The 17,055-nt window shown below is 43.2% G+C and overlaps 1 pseudogene; it reads left to right on the top strand.

Moving 5' to 3' along the window:
- Positions 1–273: 273 nt before the first annotated feature.
- On the top strand, positions 274–1,487 carry LOC149250557 (plant intracellular Ras-group-related LRR protein 4 pseudogene; annotated as a pseudogene).
- The last annotated feature ends 15,568 nt before the right edge of the window (positions 1,488–17,055 follow it).

Genomic DNA, 17,055 nt, shown 5'->3' with positions numbered 1-17,055 from the left:
GATGTTGTGTTGCCTTTAATCGCATTGAGTCTCGCAAATTTGATCTAGAAAGGGGTAGATCCTTCTTCTCCCCTCCCTCCTTTAGAGATGTTTTTGGCATCCATAGTATCCTCCCAATTTGTCGTGGTTTTTATGTGGAAAAGTACCAAAATGTTTCTTCTATCAATCCCTTATATGCAGTGTTTTAGAAGAAATTTCAATTTCCCTAGAAACTAGCTCCGTCAAGGCAACTGATCTGAATGATGTTGACCACATGGAGACATTCATGCTGTTATGGATTCTAGGGAAATTGGCAATCCAACACTTGTTAACAGGTACTCTGTCATGAGTGGATCTAAAGGGGAGGAGAATGTTGAAGAGGGTAAAAGGAATTCTGTAGGAGCCAAAGTAGAAAACAAGAACTTTGTGGGACTGATTATAGACAACATAGATGTTGAAGGGGAACAAAAGCTCAGTTTAATAAAGCTTGCCAGCCTGGTTGAGATAAATGCCAAGGAAGATGCTAAGAAGTTGGATCTTCAAGGAAGATTGATGGACCAAGTTGAGTGGTTGCCTGACTCAATTGGAAAGCTTAATAATCTTACTGAAATCATTTTGTTTGAAAACAGGATAGTGACCCTTCCTAGGAAAATTGAAGGATTTTCCAAGTTAAAGAAACAGGATACTCATGCAAATCAGCTAATGAATCTTCTAGATTCCATTGGTGAGTTGCCCAATCTAACCGATCTAGACTTGCATGGCAATCACTTATAGACTCTACCTGCTTCAGTTGGAAAGATTTCTCGGATTGTATCCTTGGACTTGAGTTCAAATCAACTTTCATCACTGCCCGAGTGTGTTAGACAGCTTAGCAATTTGAAAACACTGAGTATTGAGACAAATAAAATTGAAGAGCTACCGTATACAATTGTCAATTGATCAATATGTTGTTGAGATTCAAGCAAAATACAATCAACTCAAAGCTTTGTGTAAAGTTATTGCCAAGCTTGAAGCATTACAAGTCCTAAAATAGAAATATAACGGAACAAAGAGCCTTCCGTCAACAATGGGTTCTTTAACCAATTTGAAAGAACTTGATGTAAGCTTTAATGAAATGGAATTGATACCGAAGAGTTTGTGCCTTTCCACAAATCTTGTTAAGCTTAATGTTGGCAGCAATTTTGCTAACTTACACAAGTTCCCACGATCTATTGGAAATCTTGGGATGTTTGAGGAGTTAGATATTATCAATGATCAAATAAACGTCCTCTCTGACTCTTTTCATATGCTTACATATCCTCAAATTCTTAAATATGAAGAGACACCATTAGAGATAGTGGAAGGCATATTATTGAGAGTGGAGCTAAGGTCGTTGTACAGTTTATGCTTGGTTGTGTTGCAAAAGGGGATGCAAAAAAAAAAAGACTAAGCCAAAGGGGAGGTGGTCAATATTCTGCTCATGTTTGAGGAAATGCAAGTGGGCTGAAGTTATGGAGGAACACCATTAAACGCACCTAATGCAGAAGCAAGCTTGTCTAGTAATACATAATCCAGTTGTTTGAAATCCCAAAATTAGACCAATCATACTGTAGAAAGGTCTAGAAAAGCTTGTAATAAAGGTCGAGGTAAAACCATAAAACATGAAAGATACAAAGATACAGCTACCCCAATGAATAATGTTGGACAAAGACTAAGGTTAAAAAAAAATGATGAGCAGATAAACCAGGTACAAAATAGAATTGACCAAAAGAGTATTATTTTACAAGAAGAAAGTCATGTTGTGTGACATGAAAAAATCATTTGGCCACATTGAGAGAATTCAGGAACGTAATAAAATTCTAGATCAATGGTGGGATTCCCTGAAAAAGCAGATCCTTCCAGCAAAAAGTAATGTGCGGGCCATTAAGGATGAAATTGGTGCCTTGAACTTTGGTTTAAGGCAATTCCAAGGTCAATGGGTTGATGCAAATTCTGTTTGACAAGAAGCATTGAAGACTCCACAAAGCCAGAAGGATGAGATATTTGTTGAACTGAGTTGCAGAATTGGTGCAGCATATCAGGATTGCTTTATAGAGGTGGCTAGAAGGAGGACATCGACAAAACTCCATATAAGGCAAGCAAGCCAAGGAATAGAATAAGAAAGACTAAAGTGATCACACCAGGACAACCCTTAAAATATTTGCTTGCACATACTCCTCAGGATGTCTTAGCAGCTATGGGTTATTTGACGTCAACTTGATTGGCATTAATGATGCAGACCTAGCATGCTTGGCTCCAGAAGCCTTAGTAGGGCCACTGCCTAAGGTTGATCGTAATCTGCACGTGAAAAACTCGTTCTCTAAAGCGGTAGCTATCATTCAGTCCCAAATGAAGATGGTCCTATAAATTCTGGTAAGGAATATAACCTTAGATGTTTGATAAAGGATGTGATAGTGATGAAATTATTGGAACAAGTAAAATGGAGGTTGAAAACGCATGTCTAAAAGAAGAACTTGCTTTAGCAGTAGCACATATTTGTACTCTTGACCCAGGATTGAACTATAAACCAATGAATGGAAACAGTGACCATTGCATGGCGACATCTCCAACCAGCATATTGGTCATTGGACTACAAGAACTAAAGAAGGGTGTTGGTTTTCTTCCTATGGCAATTGTAAGTATCGAAGGAAGTTTTTCATTCTTGAGAATTGGTAAGTGCAACATGAACAGAGGGATCATGTTATCTATATGCCAGTTTTCTATTGGTTGAACCAGTGGATTACATTTCTGAGGTGCTCGACCTCAAATTGGTACAACATTAATTCAAGAACTCGTATCGTTGTTCCTGATACATAGATGGATAAATATTATTTCCTCAGGAGTTATCTAGAATATGGTGCGTCAGAGGATCATTTTCCATGAAACTTAACAGGATGACACCAGTGGACTTTCTATGGACGAGTTTGCAGATCATAGCGCACATGTTCTACTTTGCCACCCCATGGTATACAGGACTTATTTGACGTCCTGGACTGACCTCGTAACCAAACCTCAATAACCAATGTAAAAGGAATTTTGACACAGAAGCTAAGACGAATAACTAACAACTATACTAAAGCTTAATACAAAAGAAAGAAAAACAATATACTCCACAGAATCAATACCAAAACAAAATGGTTCAAGCAATACAATGTCCCTGAAAATTGAAGGAACAGAAAAACTCACTTAAGTGTTAAGCTGGCGAGCGAAGCTAGAGAAGTTGTTGCGCTTGAAACAACGCGGCAGCAGATTTTGAGAGAATCGGTGGGCATCTCGAATAATAAAAATGTTGCCCGGGCTGCTTCAGGAGGCGACTGGGTCTATCCAAGGATGCTCCACCATGTCATAGGTCTTAGTAAGAAACAGAGGAATGGCGCTGCCTTGCAATCCTTCCATGAGCTGGGGCGGGACAGGAGGCTATGTTTGTGAACTCTCCTCTACGAAGCCAAGAGACGAAGCCAAGAGGTGAAGAGACGAAGCCAAGAAGGGTTAATCCAATCTTTTAATCATTACTTACAATGGTAATCTTTTAATTATTATCCAAAATAGTTCGTCCTATTTTTTAATCATTATAAATAATGTTAAATGAGTCTTTTAATCATTATTTAGAATAGTTCATCTCATCTTTTAATCATTACTTACCATGGTAAGTGAATCTTTTAATATTACTTAGAATGGTTTATTTATTCTTTTAATTTTTTTTAGAATGGTAAATGATGCAACATTGTTTGCACTTTGTAATCATTACCAAATATTCTGGGCTTTCTATTTATCCAAATTACCTTTTTTTTGAATTTTTTAATTATTACTTAGAATGGTAAATGATGCAACATTGTTTTCATCCTTGTAACCATTATCAAGTCTTAATATATTTTTTGCTTTTCATATTTATCTAAATTAGCAAGTGTCATTTAAAGTGTGCTTTTTATTGTTTATTTGATGACTTAGAAGGTAATGGATATATAAAATAAATGTATGTAGAGAAGGGCTTTATATATTTTATTTAATGAGTTTAAGTAGGTTATATTTTAGGTTTTTCATAAATTGTAAAAGTGTATTGGGTATAAATATTTTGACAAGTCAAGATCATACCAAGGTGACCTAGGACCTGGCAGCGATGGAGGACTGTGGAGACAAATGTTACTCGTAGCAGGTGTTGGGGCAGCCACATAGTTGCTGGGCTAGTCCTTGGGCTGGGTGTTGAGGGAGTTGTGAGCATTCCAAGGCGACGGGATTATTTGGGTGAACGTTTTTACTTTGTTTTCATTTTTCACTGTGTTTTTCATTTGGATGACCGGATGCATCCTTTGTGACTCTCAACGTTTACCACCTCCTCAGTTTTCAATACCTCGTGCTGCTTGTATTTCCTCATTTTCATACTGAGCCTCCTTGCTTTTTCTGGGATCTCAGGTCACCTGGGGTCGTACAACGCGAGGAAGGTTTCGTTGTTTTGGGTTCTTTAGCCTACTCGGAGATTTCGCCAGTCGTTTTAGTCAAGAGTTAGTTTTATTTGTTTTTTCCTCTTTACACTGTTACCAGGATGGTGAACCCGACCAACTATGTGGATATGGAACTGGCTCTTAAGGACATTCTGTCAGTTTTGGATTTAGAACCGATGCAACAGAATCCTGCGAAGGTGGTCTTGCCAGCTAGGTCTCCACTTGGCAAAAGTTTTCGTACGGAACCGGCATGGAATTAGGGCAGTGGCCTAGGGTTGCTAGAGGAGTCAAAACCCCCTTCCTCAAGGGTGGTTTGCTGGTTTCTGGACTCTGAAGTTCATGAAGGTCAGGATGGTGCAGTATTGGCAGGCATTTCTGTCACGACGTTAGCGGGTTTACAAGTAAGCCCAAAAACCCCTCCGACAGTCTCTGTTTCTAGGGTTTTAACGAGTGGTCTGGAAGATATAGTGAGAAGTAGCGAACTCAAGAGGCAAAAAGGGTTGCAAACTTGTCTTAATGAGTTACTAGGGGTGGAAAAGTTGGTTACGGGCTTGAGCCTATACAAAACTCTTGACTAAAAAACCCCTTCTTCGACTTTTGCCATCAACCTCTCGGAGTCTTTTCGTTTAGCAGTTGACACTATTGTTATTGGGGAGAAACCCTTTATTGGTTTCCCGAAGGTAAATTCTTCGGCGAGACAGCCACTTCAAGAAGAATTTGGGAACAAAGTGTTAGGGTTTCCTAATTTTCCAAGCCAAGGGTTGGATTTGGTTGGACATCTAGAGGCAGGCTCCTTGGGGTCGAAGGAGGGAAGTCATCCTCCCATTCTCGACACTGGTGGGAAGGTACTGGACTTTGAAGCCTTGTAGAACATTATATTAACACCAAACGATCCCTTGGAGGGCATTCAGGGCTCGAGAAGCCATGAGGGTAAAGAAAATAACTCAATTGCCCCTTCAGTGAATGGTTAGTCCTCAGGCCTAAAGAGGAAGAAGGGGAAGGTCATGAGAAAGAAAGAGCAGAAACCAAAACTAATCTTAGGGGACAACATTCGGATGGATGAAGTTATGGATGCATCATAGCGCATCATAGTGGGACGGGTAAAGGGAAGACAATTTACTGCTAATTTCATTTAGAAATGGATAAGTAAGGAATGGAGTTCAGGGCTGGTTTCTCAGACGGAGGTTATTTGTTTGATAAGGGGTTGGTTCATGGTTCGTTTCTCAAATGCGGAAGTAGTTGATTGGGTTCTAGAGCGAAACTGGGGTTTCGGTAAAGCTTTGATTCTCTTTAAAAGATGGACCCCCATTTTCGATGCTCAAAGAGATAGATTAGGAGAGATCCCTATGTGGGTGCCCCTTCCATCACTCGCCCCTCATCTTTGGTTGATGGATGTCTTCAAGGTGATTGGAAACATTCTGGGAACTTTTTTGGAAGCTGATATGTCCTTTCAAGTGACTATGGAAAGAAAGATGGCACGTATACTAGTTAGGCTGGACCCGAGGGAGGGTTTGGAAGAAATGATGCAGATACAAGTGGATGGATACTCTCTCACTCAGTTACTGGACTATGAACAGTTTCCCTATCGATGTCATCGTTGTTATAAACATGGCCACTTGGATAGGGATTTCCCATTGGGGTTTAGACATGCAAGGAAAAATTGGGTGGATTCGATTCAAGAATTGCAGGAGCAGCCTGAGGATGTAGTTATGGAGCAGGCAATTTCTCCTGGGAGACATCAGGCATAGGCTTCCGTTCAGATTGTGGTCAATGAGGATCAGCGATCAGTTCATGTAGACGCTGAAAGAACTGCTACTGTACACGAGTGAGATGAGATGATAAAGGTGGAGGCATCTCATCCTGCAGTTACCGTCTCTTCCCCTCCTCCCTCTCTTTCTATTCTATGCATGCCCCTTGTGGATCCTATTTTCAGGCCTGGTCCTTCCAGGCCATCTATTGATGTTTTTTCTCCTCAATGCAATATCTCTTTGGCCCTTGACAGCATCATTACATCGATACCGATTTTAAATCTTTCTGGACCCTCGTCGGTGGGCTCTGGTCTTCCCATCCCCTCTGTTATTTACCTAGACAAACCTCATTATAACCTTCTCCCCCAGGAAAAAAGAGACCACCCGAACGATCCTGTGGGTGGTCTCAACCTCTTATATGACACTGTGGGTCCTCCTAAGACTTGGGGCAGGAAATCAAACCTATCTAAAGCCCAGTTAAAAGCCAAGCTTGATATAGCTGATGGCAAACAAATCTCCCTAAAAGGGTCTCTTGGAGCAGTGATGACCCCTGTGGTGGTTTCCAAATGACTTTGTTGTCTTTCAATTGCAGAGGGATTGCCAATGCCCAGAAAAATTTGGCCTTAAAACATTTACTTAAGAATGTATGTTGTGATGTTATTATGCTTCGAGAGACTCTTGGTCCTAGGGATTTTGTAATGAATATTTTGAGAAACATGCCGCTTGGTTGGTCCTTTGTGGCTCTCGATGCAAGTGGGCGTTTAGGGGGTTTGACATTGGGTATAAAGGATTGCAGTTTAAAACTCTTAAATTCCTAGGGCTCTTATTTGATGCTTGAAGTGGAGGTTTACTCCTCAAAACTTTGTTCAAACTTAACTCTTTTAAACAGTTATGGACCTTGTCAGGGTCGTATCACTTTCTAGAATAAATTGCTCTCAAAATCTTTGCTAAATTGCTCAAAGCTTGTGGTGGGAGGGGATCTCAATGCCTCCGTAGGGTTATCAGAATCTTGGGGACCAAATGCACAGCTGGACCCTTTGGCCGTTTTTTTTCTAAACAAGATTTGGTTGGGGAGATTTATTGATGTTGATCTTCTGAAAGAAAAACCTACCTAGAGAAATAGGAGGGTTGATGAGATAAGGGTATCTAAATGTTTAGAATGGTTATTGATCAAAGAAGATATGGCTGCTCATATCCCTTTTTTTCGCCAGTTTGTTGGCTCTGGGGGTGATGCAGATAACTTTCCATTTTTCCTATAACTAAAAGGGGCCAGTAGGAAGCCTGGCTCTCCCTTTAAATTCAATTCTTCCTAGCTTAAAGATATGTCCTACAATAAGTTGGTTCATGAGATTTGGAGTTCTCATAATGGATCTTCGGGCTTATCCCTTGCCTAGTCTTTTATGGAGAAACTAAAAAAATTGAAACAATCAACTATCTCTTGGGCAAAGGAAAAATCTTTAAGGGATGAAGCGGTATTAAAATCCATTGAGATTGATTTGCAGGCTTTAGAAAGCTTGGAAGGGGATGGGTATGAGACAAAAGAAAAAAAGAGAAGGATAAAAGCTATGGAGGGTGAAAGGTATAGGATTCTGAAAGATAATGAAGAAAAGTGGAGGTTAAAAAGTAGAGCTATTTGGCTTGAGGCAGGGGATGAAAACTCCAAATTTTTCCAGAACTACGCCAAGGGCAGAATAAACACAAACACAATATAGGAACTGAAAAATGATGAAGGGGTTTCGGCATCTTCTTTCAATGAGTTGTCGACAATGGGGATGAGTCATTTCAAAACCATGTTTAAAGCTTTCCCCCGAGGCCACCATTGTCGAAGTCATTCAGGTGGCACAAGTATTTCCTAGCTTTATTGATGAGGACGATAATACTATTCTTATGGCCTCTGTTTCAAAGGGTGAAGTGGAGGGAGTTCTACTCTCTATGCAAAAGGAGAAGAGTCTGGGTCCAGATGGTTGGACGGTGGAATTCTTCCAACATTTCTTTGACCTAATAGGGGATGATCATGCTAGACTAGTGGAGGATTCCAAAAGCAAGGGTTTTGTACATGACCCTCTTAATTCAACCTTTTCGGCTTTAATCCCAAAGTTTGGTGATCCTCAAAGCTTTAATGATTTCGGACCCATCTCTTTGTGCAATTGTACATACAAAATATCTACCAAAACTATTGCAAGATGATTAAAACCAATTCTCTCAAAAAATATTTCACAGGAACTGTTTGGGTTCCTTGAGGGTTGTAAAATACATGAAGCTATTGGAGTGGCCCAGGAATCCCTGCATTGTATCAAAAGAAACAAAAAAAAAGGAATGATTCTTAAGATAGATCTTTCAAAGGCTTATGACAAGATTAGCTAGATGTATTTGCGCCTTCTTATGACTCACCTGGGTTTCAATATTGGTTTTATTAATTGGGTCATGTGTTGTATAGCTAATGTGAGTTTTGTTGTTCTCATCAATGGGGTGGCCTCTCCTTTTTTCCATAGGCAGAGGGGCCTTCGTCAGGGATGCCCTTTATCACCCCTCCTATTCCTTTTTGTTGCAAAAGGTTTGAGTCAATTGATTCATTTTTCCATTAGAAGGGGTGAATATAAAGGCATTGAAATTGCTATAAATCTCTTCATTACTCACCTTCTTTCTATGGATGACATTTTAGTTTTTTGTGATGAGTCTAAGGAAGATATTTCTAAGTTGCAGTCAATTATGTATTTATTCCTTAAGGCAACCAGGATGAGTATAAATGCACATAAATCCTCCTTTACTCACAATGGCTTCTCTCAGGCGGAGATAAATAGATATTTATCTACTTTTCTTTTTGAAGTAAAATCTTTGATGGAAAGCCTTAAATACCTTGGTTTCCTCTTCAAGCTGGACTCCTCCAAAAAAATTGGACTGGAAATGGTTAGTTGCAAAAATTGAGAAGCATGTCAAGCTCTCGAGCTTTAAGTGGCTATCTCGAGCTGGGCACTTGGTTCTTATAAAATCGGTTTTACAGACCATACTAGTTTACTGGATTACTCTTTCTTGGGTCGCGAAAGGCATTCCTTCACAAATTAAGAAAATATGTGGTCGGATTATTTGGGCGGGCCCCAAGGAAGATGATGTTCTCCCATGGGTGACCTGGGAGAAAATTGCTCGTCCAAAAGATAAGGGACGGTGGGGCATAAAGGATCTCTCTTGTTTTTCTCACTCTTTGGCAGCAAAATCTAGCTGGAGTCTTTTAACCAAGGACAAACTATGGACATTGGTGATAAAAAAGAAATATTTAGATCCTTTGGAATTGGTGGTTTGGCTGAGAACACCAGGAAAGTCTTATAGTAACTCTTTGGTCATCTGGAAGGCAATGATTGAGTCTTTTGACATTGTTGTTGATGGGCTATCCTAGTTGGTTGGGAATGGTTCTAGTGTTAGAGTGGGAGTGGATCTGTGAGTTAGATGTAATGAGGCTTTCACTCTTCCAAGGGAGTTGAGAGAGTCCCTTGCTGCCAAGGGTATTTTTTCTCTCAATCAAATCTCAAATGAGGGAACCACTACTTTTTGGAAACAGGGCTGGAAGTCAGCCGAGGATTTAGACCTAGAGCCCCATTGGGAGGGTGTCTGGATGGAATACACTATGGAATTGCAAAGATCAAATGTCTGTATAAAGGAAAGGGTTGATGAACTTCGTTGGGTCTACTCTCGCAGTGGTATATATATTCCAAAGTTTGGTTACAATTTACAAATGGATAGAAGGGTGGGTGAAATTAGGCACTGGTGGTTCAAGCCTTTGTGGAAACTCAGTTGTCCAGTAAAATCCAGACTCTTTTTCTGGTGTATTCTCAGGAACAAAGTCCCAACCTGGGACTACCTTCAAAAAAGAAACATGACTGAAGAAATGGGTTGTTAAGGGCAGGCAGGAAGAGAGATCAATCAGCAGGTAGGTACCCCGGCTTTTGGTTAAGGTCCCAATGTGGAATGAGTATGTTTTCTATAACCGGAAGCCAAGCCGATTATCCAAGTAAAGTAACCAATGCAATAAGCCCAACCGATCCAAGTAGCTTAGTATCCCAGCAATGACTGGCATAAAGTGAATCAACACCTGTATTGACAACAGCTATCTATGGGCAAGCGGTAGCGATCATAATCCCTCATCGAGTAACATCATCATCAAGTAACCTCATTTGTGTAATGAAGCTCTGAAGCAGCTATTATCCGTTTCATTGATCCTTGTGTCATGTGTTGCATTAAGAAAGCAAGCAATAAACTGTTTGTTCTTCTATATCCCGTGTATAAGGGATGGGTGCTCAAGACACCAACTGGATGATCTATTTAGTAGAGTTCGGAAGGTTGCATCACTTTAGGATGTGACGCTAACCTCCGCCTCCTCAAATGGCAAGAATGGGAGGGGGATCTTGAAAAAACCTCCGCCAAGCTAAACAGCCATACCAAATAACCCTACAGAGGGAATCTTAAGTCTCTCTTTGGAGTGGTACCACTTGTTGGTCGGAGTGGTTGGGGATCATTGGTTCTTGTTCGGGACCGTTGGTTCTTGGTTTTGGACTTATTTATAAAGTGTGGCACAAGGCTTGCGCTTCCTAGTGCAAGGGGATGGTACTTTTCTTCTTCCTGATTTACTCGTTGTTCCGAAAACCTGAACCGACACGGATCCACTCCCATCCCACTCTCTCTGAACCGACACGGATCCACTCTCTCTGACCTGAACCGACACGGATCCACTCCCATCCCACTCTCTCTGAACCGACACGGATCCACTCTCTCTGAACCGAACTGGATCCACTCCCCACGCTTTTCTCTGAACCAACCGGTTAGGACCGGCAGGGGCTCGACCATAAGGGAGAGGAGAGGGCCGCCATCGAGAGGGCTTCGCGTTTAACCGACTCACTTAGGGTTACGGAAATAGCGTATATAAAGACACGACGTCGAAAGCCTAATAAACATTTTCACCTTGCTCTCCTAACGTCAAGCAAGCCCCTCTCCTCTCCTCTCCCTAATGGTCGAGCCCCCCTAAAGGGTCCTCTCCTTAACAGTCGAGCCTGCTTACGCATCCTTATCAGTCGAGCCCCCTCTTAATGCACGGGATATAGAAGAACAAACAGTTTATTGCTTGCTTTCTTAATGCAGCACATGACACAAGGATCAATGAAACGGATAATAGCTGCTTCAGAGCTTCATTACACAAATGAGGTTACTTGATGATGATGTTACTCGATGAGGGATTATGATCGCTACCGCTTGCCCATAGATAGCCGCTGTCAATACAGGTGTTGATTCACTTTATGCCAGTCATTGCTGGGATACTAAGCTACTTGGATCGGTTGGGCTTATTGCATTGGTTACTTTACTTGGATAATCGGCTTGGCTTCCGGTTATAGAAAACATACTCATTCCACATTGGGACCTTAACCAAAAGCCGGGGTACCTACCTGCTGATTGATCTCTCTTCCTGCCTGCCCTTAACAACCCATTTCTTCAGTCAGAAAATAATACTTAGTGGGTGGCTAAGACAATATCTTTCTTGTCGGGCCAGACTTCACCTGGTCAACCCGTTTTATCTACATTACAACGGCATTCTACGAACTTTAGATTCCTCTTTTAGTATGTTAGTCCTTTGCAAACACCTTTACGATTTACCTGGCATAGGCTCACTTACCTTAACTTACTTATCACGGGCTGGCTTCCCATAGAGCAGAGCTTTTCCACCGGCTTCCAGCCAGACAGCATTCACAGGCAGACCTGGAATCACACTTGCTTTCAGATGCTGCTGGGTACCACGTATTACCTATTGGTACGACCGAGCCTCAGGATACAATTCAGAAATTAGAACCCACTGGCTAGGAAAGAATAGACTGACCTTTATAGAAGGCAAGGGGGCCAACAGACATGTAACCAGGACGGGGCCTATACAGAACACTGAGTTCCTACATGAATGATATGATAATGCTTACTTACAATGCACCTGTTGAGGATCATCGAACAACAGACACATGGCCTGGGTTCATTCACGCTAGGAAGGTTGTGCCCGTAAGGGAGGTGGGTTGGACTTGCCCAGAGAGATCTCGATTGATAGCTAACATATTCGAGATGGGTTCCAACAGACTAGGTCGATATGGGTTACCACGGACAGACGACTGAGGACTAACCGACCCCACTGGGAGACCTGAACATAGCACCCATACCTACTCGACGGATGATGCACCTGTCAAGCTTTATTGACATACACATAGGGAGGGACATTCATGCTAGGAAAGTCATGCCAGCCAGGGAAGTGGGTTGAGCTTGGATAGATCTTAATTGAGTCGTTGATCAATACCGAATGTCTTCTGAGAGGAGGGACCATTGAACAGTCTTACGGGTGGCCCGGGTGCAAGGCTATTATTTCATATTGGATGAGAATAGGATCAACCGTTATCAGGAGAATGCGGGTTACACTAAGTTACTAAGATGGGAATCGATCCATTCAAGTCCGCTTTCTTTGTATACGTAATTATCTCTCTCAACTTTAGTGTCATTCTCAATATGTCTTTTTAGTCAATTGGTTCCCCTTTCCCTCATCCCTATTTGGATATCAGATTCTGTAAGGAGAAGGAAGATGAAGTGAGTCAATTTTGTTGTCCCTCTCATTTTAGTCAGGCGTCCTTATCGTTATAGTGCTTCTGAGGCAATCACTTGGGAATCAAAGGTATTCGGAAACACAAAATTTAGGCAGTATGGCCTTCGGTTAAGGTCAATTCAGTTAAGATGTGAAATCCTCCTCTTCATATTCGGGATCCTTGGCGGATGACTACCATTGTCTGCGGCTACTGCTGCTGTTGACCCTCTCTTCTCTGGAATCTGTTCCCCTTTTGCCTTAGCTGGAGCCCGGTTGTTTTTATTGTTATCCACCACATCCTGACTTGGATTTATCGCTGCCAGGCTGGTCTTATTCACCACCGCTGCCTTCGCTGTCTGCTTCCGGTTCTAAACTCCTTCCTATACTCCAGAGCCTTAAAGCACTTTGACCTTTGAAGCTGACTGAGTTTCGTGGTAGGGTTGAAGTTTTCCCTATCCAGAGTTATAGAGACTCCCTTCCTTACCAGGCTTTGATGTGCCTGCTAAAAGGGAGAGAGAAGAGCCCCCATTCGACCCTATCCTCGACTTAGCATACCGTTGGTTGTGGGTTCTCAACGTTCTTCCTTTCTCAGATTCACGGCCCTCGGTCGGGTTGGAGGGTGACGTGCTCAGATAGGTTATGGAGAGATATATGGTTGAGAGAGATGAACTAGAGAATGGAGTTGTATTAGTGGGTGCTAATAGGAGGATTGAGATTGTCCTATCGATTAATTATTAAGCAAAGATCCGACATAGTCTCCGGTCAGGTTCGCTTCCCGACCTCCTCCTTTCGCAGCAACTTCATTTCACCCTCTCGCGCCTAATGCGCTTTGAGGTCTTTTGGGTTCGCCTGCGTTATCCTTCAAGCTTCATGGAGCGTGGAGCATGGAGATCGCATCTTTTTTGATGTCGATTCCGGCCAACGGAAAGAAAGGAGTTATAGCTATTCGAACCGAGGGAGCTACCTATGGGATATAGTAGAACTTACAGTTGGATATATTGCAGATTGAAGTGCAGAGCCTATTACTGTAGAGAGTGCATATCCATAGTGAGCAGTCCCTGTTTTTTCGGTTTACTCAGCAGAGTCCGGTAGAGCTAAGCCAGAAAGCTCAGAAGTAGTTTCAGTTCTAGATCGATACCCAGTTACTACGGATCCATTACCTGCAAAGGCACACACAAGTTGGGGTATAGACAATAGCTGCACTAGCAGAAGTATACCCAAATCAGTAGCACCAATAACAGCAATAGACCCATACTCACACCGGCGAGCCATTCAAAGAAGGGACTTAGAGGCTTAGGTGGGACAGAGAGCGTAGAGGGAGAATCGGTCAGTTAGGGCGGCAGCTTAGGGAGGGAAGGGACCACTTAAGAATCGGGGCGAGAAATACACTCATTCATTAGGAGGTGCTTCTTTTGATTTCTTGCATTGAGGATGCGAAAGCAGGCTCGACCATAAGCCCCCCCACCCAATAAGTAAATTGAACGGATAATAGGAATAAGCCGAAGAAGCCTCCTGGGTCGAAGGGACGGAGTCACTCACTATTCATATGGTGAGGGTTACCATAATTGGGCGGTTTATAAGCCTCCTGGGTCGAAGGGACGGAGTCACTCACTATTCATATGGTGAGGGTTACCATAATGGGGCGGTTTATAAGCCACCTCCGTAAGTAGCTTGGTTGCTAGATACGGCGTAGTTATATATGAGCATGTGGTAGTTGCGGTAGAGATAGAGATGTGCACCTCGGCGAGATGGCGTAATGACATATATAATGAGATATCTCTTTGTATACGATATTCTTCTCCAGTACCTCTCCTCTCCCTATGGTCGAGCGCCTCTGGTCCTGTTAGTCGAGTCACTAACGTACCTCTCCTCTCCTCTCCCTAATGGTCGAGCCCCCTAAAGGGTCCTCTCCCTATGGTCGAGCGCCTTCGGTCCTATTAGTCGAGCGATGGCGGCCTTATATTATATTGGGCCCCACTCTATCCTTCCTCTCTCTCGTGTAGTGGGCTTCACACCCCGGAACCATACTTACTGTAAGACCACACCCGGGTTAGCCATGAACACACTCACTAAGCGAACACACCGAATAAAGACCTCCTGGGGTTCGATCGGTTTCCTCGTCCCACACTCAATATAAAATACCGAATCCAGACCTTGCGGGTGAGGTGTTTACTTCTATGAACGCAACTATGGACAGTCTTTTCAATCCCACTATGGGAAGTCTTTTCAACCCGTGTTTGAAGACCCAGATTCACTGCTATTAGTTGGTGCAACTCTAAAGCAACTATCAAGGGGAACCGCCAAGGGAGATAACCTGAATTATTGCTATGGTGATGGAGCAGTCCTATAGCATTCATCGCGGGGAGACGCTGGGGGAGAGCACCCTGATCTGATGCCAGTTGATGGTACAGCTCTGGCGCAGCCATTTAGGGGATATGCTATAGGGGATAACCCTTACGAGGGGCTGTGGAGACGAAGCGATTATTGAGCAGTGAAGGAACGGAGGGTAAGAAGCATGACGAAGAGGGGAGAGAAGCATGGCGTAAAGGATAAGGTGGGTGCCGTGAGGTTAGTCCCGTAATAAACTTTCCTTCGTATTATTGAGTTGGCTTCACATACCGAATCAAGACCCGCCGAGTCACATCCAGGTTAGCGGGAACACGCCACGTAGGCAAGAACACACCGACCGGACCAAGACCGATATACCACACCCGGATTCCTCCTTAGGGTAGGCAAAGAGGTACCAGCCTAGGCAATAGAGTAGACAATACCCCAACCAGCAAGGGACCGGACCCCAGATCCGCTTCTGGGAGAAGCTATAGAGCGTACTGATCCGCACCCCAACCAATCAAGGGAGCAAGGTAAGGGAACCCAGCCAATGGAGCAAGAGATGGATGTGCTATAGATTGCCTAACTAAAGAAATTGACTTATCCATAGATTGCCTAACTCAACCCCAGAGAATCCGTTGATTGTAATCCCAAGAGAACCCCTTTCATCAAAGAAATTGTCCATCCTTTTCACCATTATTCGATGGTCCTAATAAAGGTTTCCAATTCCCCCACCCCCATGTTTGCTTGATCGTTGGCTAGAGAATTTAGGATCCTTCATATCAGTTACTACTTGGCTACGGAGCTTGAAACCTTGGGAGTGGATCCAGTCGGTTAAGCGCGAAGCCCTCTCCCTCTCCCTCTCCTCTCCTTATCAGTCGAGCCCCCTAAAGGGTCCTCTCCTTAACAGTCGAGCCTGCTTACGCATCCTTAACAGTCGAGTACCTAAAGGTCCTTATGGTCGAGTACCTAAAGGTCCTCTCCTTAACAGTCGAGCCTGCTTACGCATCCTTAACAGTCGAGCACCTCTCCTCTCCCTTGGGGTCGAGTACCTAAAGGCCCTCTCCTTAACAGTCGAGCCTGCTTACGCATCCTTATTAGTCGAGCGTGCTTACGCACCCTAAAGGTCCTCTCCTCTCCTCTCCCTTATGGTCGAGCACCCTAAAGGGTCCTTATCAGTCGAGCCCCCTAAAGGGTCCTCTCCCTATGGTCGAGCCTGCTTACGCATCCTTAACAGTCGAGCACCTAAAGGTGATGGCGGCCTTAACAGTCGAGCCTGCTTATGCATCCTTATGGTCGAGCACCTAAAGGTCCTCTCCTTAACAGTCGAGCCTGCTTACGCATCCTGAAAATGGCAAAATAGGAGCTAAAAGTTCAAAAAGCCATAAGGTCCGTCAGGGGCTCGACTGATAAGGAGAGGGAGAGGAGAGGAGAGGACCTTTAGGTGCTCGACTGTTAAGGATGCGTAAGCAGACTTGACCAAAAGGGAGAGGACCCTTTAGGGGGCTCGACTGATAAGGACCCTCACCATATGAATAGTGAGTGACTCCGTCCCTCTCCTTGACAGTCGAGTGTGCTAACGCACCCTTTAGGGTGCTCGACCATAAGGTCCGTCAGGGGCTCGACTGATAAGGAGAGGGAGAGGAGAGGAGAGGGAGAGGGAGAGGAGAGGAGAGGGAGAGGAGAGGGAGAGGGAGAGGTGGGCTGGTCAATTAACCGAGCGAGGGCTGGTCAACCAAAGCGTAATGAAATCTCTCATATCGGTTTCGGAATGAGGGAGATTCCGAGCATATATTATATATGTCATTATCAGTCGAGTCACTAACGTACCTGGGCATGGTGGTAGTTAGTTATATGAGCATGTAGTAGTTTAGGTTCAGTATGGCGTAATGACATATATAATGATAGTGATTTCCTAGCTAGAGGCAGCCTTGAGCAATATATAAAC

This window comes from Pinus tabuliformis, chromosome 7, assembly GCF_031772625.1.
Source record: "Pinus tabuliformis cultivar Carrire ecotype Pingquan chromosome 7, CPIR1, whole genome shotgun sequence".
In the NCBI taxonomy this organism is placed as follows: Eukaryota; Viridiplantae; Streptophyta; class Pinopsida; order Pinales; family Pinaceae; genus Pinus; species Pinus tabuliformis.
The sequence above is the reverse complement of the archived record's forward strand: the minus strand, read 5'-3'. Positions and strand labels throughout refer to the sequence as shown.